Genomic DNA, 14,689 nt, shown 5'->3' with positions numbered 1-14,689 from the left:
GTAACAATGTTCAAGAGGAAGTGTACTCATTACCTCACTCATGTAACTGTAACCCTCTGTATAGTATCTTTACAATAAAAAAATTTAAAAAAAAAAGAGTCTCACACACTTGTCTGCCCCTGAACTACTTGTCTGGCTCTGAACTATGATCTTCAGATCTTAGATTCCTGAGTAGCTAGGATTACAAGTGTGAGCCACTGGCTCCTGGCTCCACTTCTGTTTTTTTGAGTAATTAAAGGGAAATAAGAATCTTACAGGGACATTTCTGCTGGGGCTACTAGCTTCTAACCATGATCCTGAGATCTCAGCCTCCTGAGTAACTAGGATTGCAAGCATGAGCCACTGGCACCTGGCTCAGGGCAGTTTTTGATTGTGTGAGGTTGGAGGTACACATGCACATGCACATATATGTGTTTCTGGGGCTTGAACTCAGGGCCTGAATGTTGTCCCTAAGATTTTTTGCTCAAAACTAGAACTCTACCACTTGAGCCTCAGTTCTACTTTCTGCTTTCTTGGTAGTTAATTGAAGAGTCTCCTGGACTTCCCTGCCTGGGCAGGCTTCAAACCAAAATCCGCAGATCAAACCAAGTTCCTCCTTTGTGGCTAGGATTATAGGCATGAGCCACTGGTGCCAGGCTCGATGCAGATTTGATTAGCATTTCCCTGATCAACAAGAACATTCAACATTATTTCATGTATTTATTGGCCATTTATATTTCTTCAATTAAAAGACCTACATTCAGTTCATTTACCCATTTACTGACTGGGTTATTTGTTATTTTGTTGTTTACTTATTTTTCTTCAGTTCTTCATGTGTTCTTGATATTAATCACCTGCCTGATAATATCTGGCAAAGATTTTCTCCCATTCTGCAGGCTGTCTTTGTTTATTGTTCTCTTTGCTGTACAGAAGCAAATTTCAGACATTCCCAGTTGTTAAATCCTGTCATTTCCTGAGAGTCCTATTCAGAAAGTCTGCTTATGACTTTCCTAGACGGGCTGGCTTTGAACTTCCATCCTCAGATCTCAGCTTTCTGAACAGCTAGGCTTACAGACAGACATGAGCTGCCAGTGCTCAGCTGTTCTCTTCCTTTTGTTGTCAGATTCTCCCAGGGATTTCTCTGAGCTGGAGGGAAGCCAGAACACTAGTAGTCTCCATAATGTCCTTTAGTTCTCTGAGCAACTCTGGTCGATAGCTTTGGTCACCAGCCTGTGTCTGGCTCCAAGGGACTCCATATTGTCTACAGTGGTACCTCTCATACCATGCCTTTTCCTGAGAACAGCAATTTGCTCCATTTTGATGCAAGTACTGAGCAGAGTGACTGTATTTTGTTTGTGCAATCATACAACTACCTTCTGTCCAGTGCAAACCAGTCTGTCGACTGATAAATTACACAACAAATGAAAGGTCTCCATCTATGAAATTATCAACACATGACACATCACATGTGCTTTTCAAATTTACATTTTAAAAATCCCCAAACGCTTCATCTATTAGAAAAAACATGATGACATTTGCAGAGAAATGGGTGGACCTAGGGGAAAAACATTTTTTTTGGTCAGTTGTGGGGCTTGAACTCTGGGCCTGGGCACTGTCCTTCAGCTTTTCAGCTCAAGGCTAGCACTCTGTCACTTGAGCTACAGCGCCACTTCCGGTTTTCTGAGTGGTTTATTAGAGCTTAGAGTTTCACAGCCTTTCCTGCCTGGGCTGACTTTGAACCGCGATCCTCAGATCTCAGCCTCCTGAGTAGCTAGGATTACAGGCTAGAGCCACCAGCACCTGGCCGGACCTAGAAAAAAATTTAAGTGAAGTAAGTCAAGCTCAGAATGAGCCTGAGTTAACTTATATGTGAAAATTAGAACTAAATTATAAACATACATGATAACATATACAGGGTTATATGTATACATACACAAATTTGACAAAAGGATTATATAGTTAGGGAAGGAGTCCAATGGTATAATCCCTTTGAACAATTAGTGAACCTTTTTTTGGGAGGGGTCAGGTTGTGGGGCCTGAACTCTGGGCCTGGGTACTGTCCCTCAGCTCTTCAGCTCAAGGCTAGTGCGCTACCAGTTGAGCCACAGCGCCACTTTTGGCTTTTTTCTTTTTGCTTATGTGGTGCTGAGGAATCGAACCCAGGACCTCATGCATGAAAGGCAAGCGCTCTACCACTGAGCCACCTTCCCAGTCCCAGTGAACTATTTTTTTAAAAAAGAATACTGAAACATGTTTTAGAGGAGCAACAAAAGAAGGATACACAAATGGAGGGAGGAAGGCTGAGTATATACATTCATTATATTTAATGTATACTATGTAAAAATTGAACTAAGTTGAGAGTAGGGATGGAATGGAAAAAGATGGGGAAAAATGATGGAAGGTGTGACATTGATAAAGATGCATTGTTAGGTGTCTGTGTCTCTGTGTCTGTGTCTGTCTCTGTCTCTGTCTGTCTGTCTGTGTGCCTATGTGTATGCCAGTCCTGGGGCTTGAACTTGGGGCCTGGACACTATCCCTGAGCTTTTGTGCTTAAGGCTAGTGCTTTACTGTTTTGAGCCACAGTGCTATTTCCAGCTTTTGGGTAGTTAATTGGAAATAAGAGTCTCACATCTCAACAGATGCTGGCAGAGATGTGGCCAACTACACTGTTGGTAGAAATGTAAACTGGTTCAACCACTCTGGAAAGCAATATGGAGGTTCCTCGAAACACTAACATAGCGCTCCCCTATGATCCAGCAATCCCACTCCTGGGCATTTACCCAATCACAAGAAAGGCCACACTAAAGCTACCAGCACAACTATGTTCATTGAAGATGAACATCATCTAAGATATGGAACCAACCGAGATGCCCCTCAGTAGATTAATAGATCAAGAAAATGTGGTAGATATACACAGTGGAATTTTGTGCTTCTATCAGAAAGAATGACATCACCCATTTGTAAGGAAATGGAAAGACTTGAAAAAAAATTAAGTGAAATAAGCCAGACCTAAAGACACATAGGCTCCATGGTTTCCCTCATTTGTATTTGTTTGTTTTTGTTTTTTTGGGGGGGTCCAGTCATGGGCCTGAACTCTGGGCCTTGGTGCTGTCCCTCAGCTCTTCAGCTCAAGGCTAGCACTTTACCACTTGAGCCACAGCTCCACTTCCAGCTTTTTTTTCCTGCTTACATGGTGCTAAGGAATGGAACCCAGGGCCTCATGCATGCAAGTGCTCTACCACTGAGCCACCTTCCCAGCCCCTCCCTCATTTGTAATAATTAGCATATGTCTAGGATAGCCCTAACAGAGGATCACAATAGCTCAATAGCTATGTACATATGACTATATAAAATTATTCTAATCAAAATGAACTCTAAAATATGGAAATGAGGGTTTGTTTGTTTGTTTTTTAATGTACCATGTGAAGTTATTTCTTTTTTCTCTCATTTTTTCCCCTTTGGTTTATCCTTTTTTGTCACTGTTTTTTATTTTGGTACCCTATGTCTTTTTTATATGTTTCTCTGATTTGGGGAAGGGAAGGGGAATCACAAAATGGTGAGACAATGCAACAGTGATACTCACAAGACACTATGTTGGAAATGAACTTCACAACTTGGGGGGAAGGTAGTGGTTGGGGAGGAGGGAAAGTGGGAGAAAATGAGGGAGGGGGTAACAGTGTTGGACAAGAAATGTACTCATTACCTTACTTATGTAACTGTAACCCCTCTATACATCACCTTTACAACAAAAGTAAACTAAATTTAAAAAAGAAAAGACTCTCACATCTCAACTCTCTCCTGCCTCCTGCCGCAGCTGGCTTTGAACCATGGTCCTCGTGGCCCAGGCCCATACCGACCAGGCAAATCCCAGGTATGTATGAACTTGTTTGCTGTACTGGCAGAGCAATCCACCTAAACCCAGCTGTAAACATCCCATTGTGGGCCCAATTGAAAAGTCCCCACCTCCCTTGGCCTGGTGGCTTTTTCATTAACTTCTGTCTCCTTGCTCAGACCTCATATAAAAACCCAGCTCCTGTCCAAACTCTCAGGCACAATCTCCAAACCCGCAGGAAGGTCTGTGCCCCTCATGCCCCAGGCATCATGCATGCTAGGCAAGCACTCTACCACTGAGCCACCTTCCCAGGCCCAAGCGCTTTTTCTTTTTTCCAGTACTGGGGCTTAAACTCTGGGCCTGGGCGCTGTCCCCGAGCTACTTTTGCTCAAGGCTAGAAGCTCTACCACTTGAGCCACAGCACCACTAATGATTTTTTCTGGGTAATATGGTACTGAAAAATTGAACCCAGGGCTTTGTGCATGTTAGCAAGCACTCTACCACTAAGCTAACTTCCCAGCTCATATCAGTACTTTTTTGTTTTGTTGGTCTTGGGGCTTGAACTCTGGGCCTGGGCGCTGTCCCCTGAGCTGCTTTTGCTCAAGGATAGGGTTCTACCACTTGAGCCATAGCACCATTTCCGGTTTTCTGGTAGTTTATTGGAGATAAGAGTTTCACGGCCTTTCCTGCCTGGGCTGGCTTTGAACCGTGATCCTCAGATCTCAGCCTCATGAGTAGTTAGGATTAAAGGTGTGAGCCACCAGCACCCAGCATATCTGCACTTTTTAAAAGTTTCCTTGGTGTGTTTCCAAGACCTAGTTCTAGGCTACTCCTAAGGAATATACTTATCACCACTAGATGGCGACAGAGTCCCCAACAAAAGCCTTAGTCCAACCCTTGGGATAAAAATCAATATTCCTCTTTATTTTGAATTTGAGTAAGAACAGGATATCAGCTGCAATTCATAGTCATATAACATTTGCAATATAAAAAGCACCAACTCCAATATTATACTTCTCAGAGCTAATCTGATGTGACAAATACAATATGCTTTAAAAAATAGATTTTTGGGTTGGGAAGGTGGCTCAGTGGTAGAGTGCTTGCCTTGCATGCATGAGGCCCTGAGTTCAATTCCTCAGCACCACAAAAGCAGAAAATGCCGGAAATGGCGCTGTGGCTCAAGTGGTAGAGTGCTAGCCTTGAGCTGAAGAGCTGAGGAACAGCACCCAGGCCCAGAGTTCAGGCCCCAGGACTGGCAAAAAAAAAAAAAAAAAAGATTTTATAGCTAGGTGTCAGTGGCTCACTCCTGTAATCCTAGCTACTTAGGAAGCTGAAATCTGATTATTATGGTTCACATCCAGCCCAGGCAGGAAAGTCTGTGAGACTCTTATCTCCAATAGGAGATACCAAAAAGCCAGGGATGGTGCTGTCGCTCAAAGAGCTAGAGCACTAGTCTTGAGCACAAAAGCTCAGGGACAGTTCCTAGGCCCTGAGTTCAAGCCCCAGGACTGGCGCACAAAAAAAATAAATTCTAGTTATTTCTAATCCTGTCTTTTAAAAAATCACTTTAGGCATAAAAATTGTAAACATTGCTGTAACAAGCATCAATATGCCCATATTTCCCAAGCTGAAAATATAGAATATATTCATAATCTCCTAGGTATGTTTCCCATCTCAAATTTCCTAGCCTGTCTTTTCTATTCTAAAATGTCTAAGTTTACATGTGTGATCATATGTGTATAGGATCTATAACCAGGAGTTTTAAGCCATAGCCCAACAGGAGTTCCAGTATGTCAAGTCCAGTCACTCCCCAGCACACCAAATAGCAATGCTGGGCACAGAAAGGAGCTTCACCACTCACTATAGAATGGCAAAATAAGCATGTCAGCTCATCTTGGGAGAACAGACATAAGCTTTAGGTGTAAAATGAGGAAGATTATAACACAGTCTCAGGTAAAGCATGGCCTGGCAGATCACTGTTCCGGAAGACTCTGCATCAGAGGTCCAGGGTTCAGGAGAAGTTGCTGTTGCTGTAACTTGAGAGAAGCAATCTGATCATGATGACAAAGTCATTGGGAGACAGTGTGTACTTTTTCTTCTTCTTTTTATTAATGTTAAACAGTATGTTGATTTGAAAGTGAAAAGAAAGCCATTAAAAGAATTATGACTCTACCTGGAGAGAAGCTTGAAAGAGGAGACCAAAGAACTCTGAGAGTGGAGGGGTTTTTTTTTGTTACTTTGGGGTTTTTTTTTTGCCAGTCCTGGGTTTGAACTCAGGGCTCAAACACTGTCCCTGAGCCTCTTTGTGCTCAAAGCTAGTACTCTTCCACTTGAGCTACAGCTCTACTTATGGCTTTTTCTGAGTAGTTTATTGGAGACATGAGCTACCTGCTCTTGGCTCAGAAAGTGGCTTTATAGCACATGATTCCTCCCATATCAGTTGTACTCTTGTCATAAGAGATTTATCAATATGTGTGTCCTTCCTGGGTTCCAGAGTGATTGTAGAGGCTCAGAGTTCAGAAGACAGATGTAAGTGCAGACAAGAATGCCAAGCTGTTAGACTTTGCTAACTGATGGAGGGGATGGCTTCAATCATGATACTTTGTATGTAAATGTCACCAAAAAAAAAAATCTCCCTTGAACGACTAATGTATGCTGATCTAAAAGAAAAAGTTCAGATAGCAGTGAATGCTACATTGGGCACACATCCTGTTTGCTAACTGTTGAGTCTGGTGAGTGGTATTCTGTATTGATTCTTGTTTCCCCTGAGAGGGCATCATCTCATCAAAAACTGTGATTGGGCCCAGTACTGGTAACTCATGCTTGTAATCCTAGCTACTCAAGAGGCTGAGATCTGAGGATTTCAGTTAGAAGTCAGCCAGGGCACGAAAGTTCCCAGGAGACTCTTAGCTCCAATTAACCACCAGAAAACTGGAAGTAGGGCTGTGGCTCAAGTGGTAGAACACTAGGCTTGAGCAAAAAACCTTAGGGACAGCACCCAGGCCTGGCGTTCAAGCCCCATGACTGACCAAAACAAAACAAAACCAACAACTGTGATTAGGGCTGAGATTTTACCTTATAAGTTAGCCTATCAAGGTTTCATGGACCCTAGTGCAGAAAGAGTCTCCTGCACTATGAAAGATAATTACTATTCACCATTCATAATAGTGACCATCATAGCAGCAACATTTGAGCCCTGTCCCAGAGACTCAGCACCCAGGGTAAAAGTGGGAAGTGATAGTTGTAACTCAATTGGTTTCCATTACATAAAAGGATCTCAGAATTTGAGGAACCCACATCTCTTATACTAGGCAATAAACATGTTAAAAAAAAAAACAAAAAATGAAACAAACAAAAACCCTGCAATTAGTACTTAAACTACTTTGGGTCCCACAAATTACCTAAAGGCAAGAGAAAATCATGGCCTCCTTACCAAATGTTTTTCCTCTGCATTCTTTGTTCTGAATCCTTCACGTTGCAGCCACCTGTATCCAAAAAGGACCGAACCAATAATACCTTTACATGAAGGGATGGAGAAAATTGCCCCTAAGGAAAGGAGCAGGACACTCTCCACAGGACAGGACTCTGTCCAGGCAACAATGATTTGACCTGACTTCTCAAGTAATGTCAATGACAACAACTCCTGAACCTATGCCAGAGCAAGGACGGAGATAATGACCAACCAGACCACAATGTAACTGGGGCTGTTGAATGCATACCTGTCACTTCCTGCCCTAATTACTTTTCTATGTAAACCCAAGGCTTATGCCTCATCTCTAGCAGAAAAAGATGATGGGTAAAAGCAGATGGCAGAAGGGTGAGTGGGCTGAAGTCATTACTTTGTTTCTTCCTATAGTAGCTTGGGCTTTGTAATACCTGCCTTTGTAATATCTGCCTTTTACTACTACTCATCTCTTTAGTTGTGGTGCTGGAGTCAGTGGCCAGTCCTGACTTAAGGAAACCCAGCATTTGGGGCCTGAGGCCTAAAACTATGGTTTCAAGCTAGCTTTGTTCCCACCTGCCCCACAGAACAGGCACCAAAGGGAGATGCTGTTTCTCCAAAATAATATCCCAAGTGATATGGTGGAGGAAGTAAGGATAGAATATAATATTTGACTTGGATCGTATAAAATGGATAATGAATGATTTTAAGATATAAATGTAACTGTGCTCTCTGTGGCTAAGACTTCCCTGGTAACTAGCTATTGTAGCTTCTGTAACTCTGCTTCTGCTCCTTTCTGAACAATGCTCTTCCCAACCCAGCTGAACCATCACCACCCTTTGTTCTATTCCCCAGCTGCCCACCAGCAAAACCTTGGAGGGAAATTTGAACTTAAGGTGTGAATTTCCTGAAACCATCATTGACTAAAACCACCAACTAACCTCCCCCTTTTCCCGGCAGTAGCCAAAAATGCTTAAAGGCCAACATGGACTGGTGCTCTGGGCCATTTCCTGGGATTCCCGACTTCGGTCCTGCCACGTCAGTACTTTTTGCTCAATAAAATCTTTTACATTTTCACTGCAGACTAAGTGGTCTCACTGCACCTCCCGACTACACCAAGATCCTAAGAAAGATGTCTAGAAACAAAGGCAGCCAGAGCTCCTCTCCACAACACCAGAACTGGTTCTCAACATACTTTAGCCACTAATCATCCTCACTATCATGACTTCTGAATTATATGAGTTTTCAATTAAATAAAGCCTTGGTGAAAATGTGTCTCCTGTCAAATCCAACTCTTTTTGTATTTCCTTACCTTTACATTTAGCCTCAAGGCAAGGTAAAAAGTAAAATTTACATTAGACCTACCCAAGATGTTTCTCCAAGCTGAGAACTTTGCAGTAAATTGCATTTTCCCAACCAAGGCAGGATATTTTACTTTCGCTTCTTTGCTATTGGAAAGAAGAAAAATTAAATCTGTGCAAAGGTGCATAACATAAAATTAAAGGCACATTTAGCTGATTGTGGTGGCACACAACTGTAATAATCCCAGCTAACTTGGGACAGTGAGGCAGTAGGATTGTAAATTGAAGTCAGCCTGAGCTACATAGCAAGACTTTACAAAAAGGAAGGAAAGGAGGAAAGAAGGGAATAAAGGGAAGGGAAAGGGAGGGAAGAAGGGAAAGAACGAAGGAGGGAAGGAGCAACATAATTTATGTTTACCTTGTACCTAGAAAATATTACTTTTTGGATCAATTTCCATTGCCTGGGTTTAGTCAGAGTTGGAACCTTTGTTTTTCTGGGCAGGGTTGTGGATTGTAATGCAAATATGAGGGGTATGGAGAGGGCCTGGAGGAGAGGGGTTGGATCCAAAGAGAATGAAAACCAAGAAAGCTGTATTTAGTGAGAGGTATAAAGGCCACTCTCCAGGAGAGCTAGGAGAGCTCTGCTTTAGAGAATATTCAGATGCCATGCTGTTTAGCCCCAGCAAAGTTTTGCTCCAGAGAATGCTTGTGACTGTTTCCTATCCTAAGCATGTGGTTTTTGTCTTTAAAATCTTGGTACAAGTTACATTCTGGGCTGCAGGTCTTTAAGACAGGAGTCTACCTGTAGTCACTGGCTTTCTAATAAAGACTCCCAGGTTGAACTCTCAAGATGTGGCTTCTCTGTTTCTCGTGAATGAATTCCCATATAACACAAGGATCAGTGGAACTTCTTCCTTTTCTCACTGTGACACCTCATCCTTATTATTCAGGGTGCTTCTCAGTGATTTAACTCTTTATGAACATAGAGCTGTGCATGCTTGGTCTTGGCTGCAAACACAGCTAGCCTGGGGCTATAATATTTCTTTTCAGCTCTGTAAGGAATCCTGCTGGCTCACCTGCACCTGGGAAGTGAGGGAGAGGAAACCATAGGGCGCTGAGCAGGCACTTCAGAAAAGGCTTCTTAGCCTCTGGTACGGGGACAGTCATGTGTAGCATCCTGGTGAAGAGGTAGAGAGCCATGAGACTTGTCCTTACCCCTTATAAAGGTCACCGCCAACACCTATGTAACAAAAGACAGATAAATAAGAGAAAGCATAACAAAGATAGTCTTCAGAAATGAAGACCCCTAAGAGGGGCAGTGGGGGACACTTTTTTATACTTATGTTGCATGGGGAATGGGTAAGTGTGCAGAAATGGGGTTGGACAAAAGGGTCAAAAATAGATGGAGGGAAACCTTAGCAGGGCCTTGTTATTCAGATCCTTCCAGGCCCTACAGGCAACATTGCATGCTGGAAGAGGGGGAAACTTCCTTCAGAACTACTACTATGGCCTACTACTATCAGATGAAGTAGGTCACAGGATTTATTTTTTGGTTTTTCTTTTTTTTGGTGTTTGTGGGACTTGAACTCAGGACCTGAGTGCTGTCCCTGAGCTTTTTACTCAAGGCTAGGGCTCTACACTTTGAGCCACAGTGCCATTTCCGGTTTTCTGGTGTTAATGGACATAAAAGTCTTAGGGACTTTCCTGCTTGGGCTGGCTTCGAACTATGATTCTCAGATCTCAGTCTCCTGAATAGCTAGGAGTATAGGGGTGAGCCACCTGCACCTGACCACCGGATTCCTTTATGATCAGCTCATACACAGAAAGGCAAGGAAGATGAGAGTCAGCTTTCATAGCCAACGTTGAGGGAACAGAAGTTCTAATTTCCTTGGCCTACCTTGTAGGGAAGGAGAGGAAGAGAAAGTGAGGTAGATAATGCTTTTGGTTTCCTTCAGTTCAAAGTACTCAGTATGCCAAAGTAACAAACTCTGAAGTATCATTTTCGGAGTGTTGACATCTCTATAAGGAGGAGCCGTTAGAAGGAGAAAAGAGAAGCATCTGGAAAGCTCACTTCTCTCCACACAGATGCCATCTGTGGAGAAAATGTGCCTTAATGACCAGGCTCCTCCCATATTTCCCAACCCCCTCCTTCTCCATCTTCCTTATACCACTGAGCCTGTGTCATTACCCAGCACCACCTCTTTGAAACTGTCTCTTCTGCTAGCTAAGAGACCACTAGTTTAAAAACAGTAATGAACTAGCAATAAGTGGTATTTTGTATCTGTTTAGTTGTGACTGCCAATGTATTAAAACACTTCAAATGCATTACCATGTTGGGTCTCCATAATAACTTAAATACCTACTATCAAAAGGCAAAGTTACAGCTCACACCTATAATCCTAGCCACTCAGGAGGCTGAGATCTGAGGATCACAGTTCTAATCCAAGCCACACAAGAAAGTCTATGACACTCTTATCTCGAATTAACCACCAAAAAGCCACAAATGGAGCTTTTGCTCAACTGGTTTTCTGGTAGTTAATTGGAGATAAGACTCTCACAGACTTTCCTGCCATGGCTGGCTTAGAATCATGGTCCTCATATATCAGCCTTCTGAATAGCTAGCATTACAGGTGTGAGCCACTAGAACCTGGCTTACTGTACTTTTAAAGGTCTTTATTTTATTTTTTTTAATTTTCTGGCAGTGTGGGGGTTTGCACTCAGGCCTCATACTTCCTAAGTAGGCGCTCTTACCATTCTTTGAACCTTGATTTTTGCTGGTTATTTTTCAGGTAGGTTCTTACTTCCTCTTCAGGTGTAGGCCTGGGTCCTGGGATTCCTAGGAGGGAAGGAATTGAGAAAAGGCTTGCCAGGGGGTTGGCCTTCAACTTCAGTCCCAATAATCTCAACCTCCCAAGTAGCCAGGATTACAGGCCCACGCCACCAGCACTCACTTGTACTTTGGATCTTAAATGTTCCTAAAGGCCATGTATTAAAGGCTGGTTCTCCAGCCTATGGAGCTACTAGTTATGAGACTCTTTAAGAAATAGGACTCTCTCTCTCTCTCTCTCTCTCTCTATATATATATATATATATGTATATATACATATATATATATGTATATATATATATGTATATATACATATGTATATATAGTAGATATATGGACACAACAGAGGGAAGCCAGGAGGAGGAACAGAATAAGTGGGAACAGCCCACGCTAAGCAAAAGGAAAGAATGTAAACATCACCTGATGTGCAAAAAAAAAAAAACTTGTAATGTCAAAGCTCATAGAATTCACAAACTGTGTAGACTATGATAATGACAATTTGCCTTGTGAAAGTTAAAATGTGTTTGTGACTCTTACTAAGTATCACTATTCCACAATACTGTGAAATATGTGAAATTTATGTAATCACCTAAATTTATATAATCACCTAAATTTATGTAATCAATTAAAGAAAAAAAAGTGAGAGAAGGGATGGGTTAAGAGAGATGGGTGACAACATTGTCAGACACTTTGTACTCATATACTGTTTTATAGAATGGGAACTTCTTTGTACAACTACTTAAAGATTAAAAGAAAAGAAGTGGTAGGGCTATGGGTCTGTGGATAGAGCTCAGTGTATAACATTTGCCTAGAAGTAGGGCTTGGTGGTAATCTTCCAGTATTTAGTGGTAGGAATTTTGAGGGGTATTGTGGGACCATGGTCTTTTCTTCCTTCTCTCTTTTCCTTGCCAGCCACAGGAAAGCAGCTTTCCTCTACAGCATCCCTGCCATGATGCTGCCTTGCCACAGGGCCAAAGTCAACAAAGCCAACAGATCCTTCTGAGCAAAGCGAATCCTGTTCTCTCTATTCATCTCAGATATGAAGGACAAATGCTGACTGAAAACACCCATGCCAGTGATGTACAGGAAAAAGAGTTTATGGCCAGCCAAGGCTGACAGCCCCCCGCCCTTCCCTGCCAGGAGAGGGAGAAATGGTGCTTGTCTGTTTCCCAGGGGCAACCTTACCGGATGTCAAGACTTGAGGTGGGAGGTCTCCGTGTGCACAGCTGGTCACTAAAGACAGTGCCTAGGGTGGGAGCTCCTGTGAGAGTTCTCTTTTCTTTGTGAAGGGGCAGGGTGGAGTTCAGGTCTGGGTGGAAGGCATTCTGCTGATGCAGCTGGGGGCTAGAGATACCTGCTGAGGGCCTCTCAAGCCCCAAATGGAAGAGGACATACTAACACTGACTGTCATAGGCCTTTATCAGAGCCAAGCCAAAGCCAGCACCGTGAACTTGAACCTCCAGAACTGTGAGCTAAATCACCTTCTTTCCTACCTTATACACCCACTTCAGCTATTTCTTTATAGCAATGGATTGGGGCAGCCTCTATTCTATAAGAAAGTTAAAACTCGTGAGGGGCAACAGCAGAGAGTATGTTTTATAGGGTAAAGATAGATAAGTGGGGCTGGGAAGGTGGCTCAGTGGTAGAGCGCTTGCCTTGCATGCCTGAGGCCCTGGGTTCGATTCCTCAGCACCACATAAGCAAAAAGAAAAAAGCCGGAAGTGGTGCTGTGGCTCAAGTGGTAGAGTGCTAGCCTTGAGCCGAAGAGCTGAGGGACAGCGCCCAGGCCCAGAGTTCAGGCCCCATGACCGGACCAAAAAAAAAAAAAAAAAAAGATAAAGATAGGTAACCAGATAATGGGGTATGGAGAAGGAAGAGGAAGAGGATTGACTAATGTCTGATTACTGCAGGTTATTTTATTTGATTATTTATTGAGTAATTTAGTTTGTATCAGTACTGGGGCTTAACCTCAGGGTGTTGTCCCTGATCTCTATCACTCACATCTCTACTTCAGGCTACTTGGTGGCTAACTAGAGGTAAGAGTCTCATGGATGTTTCTGCACAGGCTGGATTTGAACCATGATTCTCAGATCTCAGCCTCCTGAGTAGCTAGGATTGCAGGCATGAGCAACTGGTGCCTGGTTTATTTATTCATTTAGTTAATTGGTTAGTTAGTTAAAACAGTAGATAATTCTTTATTAGGCTGCCTTAGGTAAATCGGGATTTCCTATTTTCAGTAAAAAACATATCTGTTTTGTAATCTGTCTTCTTTCTTTGAAGTGTCAGTTTGACACTGTGACATGTCTGGTCTGTTGGGACCTAGTGTAAGAGCTCATTCCAAAACAATGGCATCTCCTAACTTTTGTTTAAAAGCAGATAATGAAAGGTTTCTTATCTGAAGTTGAGTAGACTGAGCCATGGAGATATTAGGAGAGTGCTCAGAGGTGTAGGTGTAGGTCTGGGAGAAACAGTTGTCTTTGACTTCAGAGTCTTAAGTCCTGGACAGCAAAGAAAGGCAGGAAGGTATGGGGGTGCCAAGAAATCCTGACAGACAGAAGGAAGTGTGGATGGCTATCATCTTTAGCATCAGGGATTATTTGATGTAATATATTTTAATTATAATACAATTAATATAATACCATATAATACTTTGAGGCCTCACTATAACATAAGAAGTATAGTGAGAATCCCTGCTTACAAAGGAGGAATCCGCTAGGAGGAGAGATGACCTGTACGGAGCTGGTGCTTTATCCCTGTTGAAGACTGTTAAAGGCAAATGACCTTCTCTAGGGTCTAAGAGTCAGCTTGCTGATTAAGTCCCTGGCCTGCGTCCTTACCTATTTTCCTGATGCTGGATTGTTTTTCTGGTGTGATGTACAAATTCTTGCCCCAGTTGCAACAGTCTCATTACACTCCTCGGAGCGCAATTCCTTCTCCCCCAACAATTCCCATAGCCTACATAACACGTTCTTCTTGGAACTGATTCTCCCCCTTAATTCCCATGGTCCATGTAATATGACCCATGTGACCCATGTGACTGCCCCTAAACTTTTGTCTAAATTCCCTGTTCACTGTTGCTGCCTCCATTCCTGCCATAAAGCCTTGAGCTTGTGTCAGTCTTACATACTGGCGCTGAAACCCAGGAGGAGTGGTTTGGGTTTGGACAATCCCCCTGTAAGGGTTGATTGGCTGGCACCTTCTTGGAGTGAGCAACCTTAACTCTACTCTGCCAGTCATTTCAGACTTTTGCATGCCTCACAATTGGACCTGCAAGGGTAATCATTGACCTCATAGCTCTACAAACCTTC

General features: G+C 42.8%; 1 long non-coding RNA gene across 2 annotated transcripts in view; it reads left to right on the top strand.

Moving 5' to 3' along the window:
• Positions 1-8,330, top strand: part of LOC105988271 — a 12,186-nt gene extending 3,856 nt beyond the window's left edge. Inside the window, exons 2-4 of one of the 2 annotated variants that reach the window (XR_001175192.1) lie at positions 1,103-1,301; positions 3,794-3,850; positions 8,214-8,330. This is a non-coding gene — a long non-coding RNA (uncharacterized LOC105988271). Of the gene's footprint in view, positions 1-1,102; positions 1,302-3,793; positions 3,851-7,292; positions 7,955-8,213 lie in introns of those variants that run through there. The other variant, XR_001175191.1, reaches the window with a different exon arrangement.
• The last annotated feature ends 6,359 nt before the right edge of the window (positions 8,331-14,689 follow it).

Source organism: Dipodomys ordii, unplaced genomic scaffold (assembly GCF_000151885.1).
Source record: "Dipodomys ordii isolate 6190 unplaced genomic scaffold, Dord_2.0 Scaffold47, whole genome shotgun sequence".
In the NCBI taxonomy this organism is placed as follows: Eukaryota; Metazoa; Chordata; class Mammalia; order Rodentia; family Heteromyidae; genus Dipodomys; species Dipodomys ordii.
This window is presented reverse-complemented; position numbering and strand designations above follow the sequence as displayed.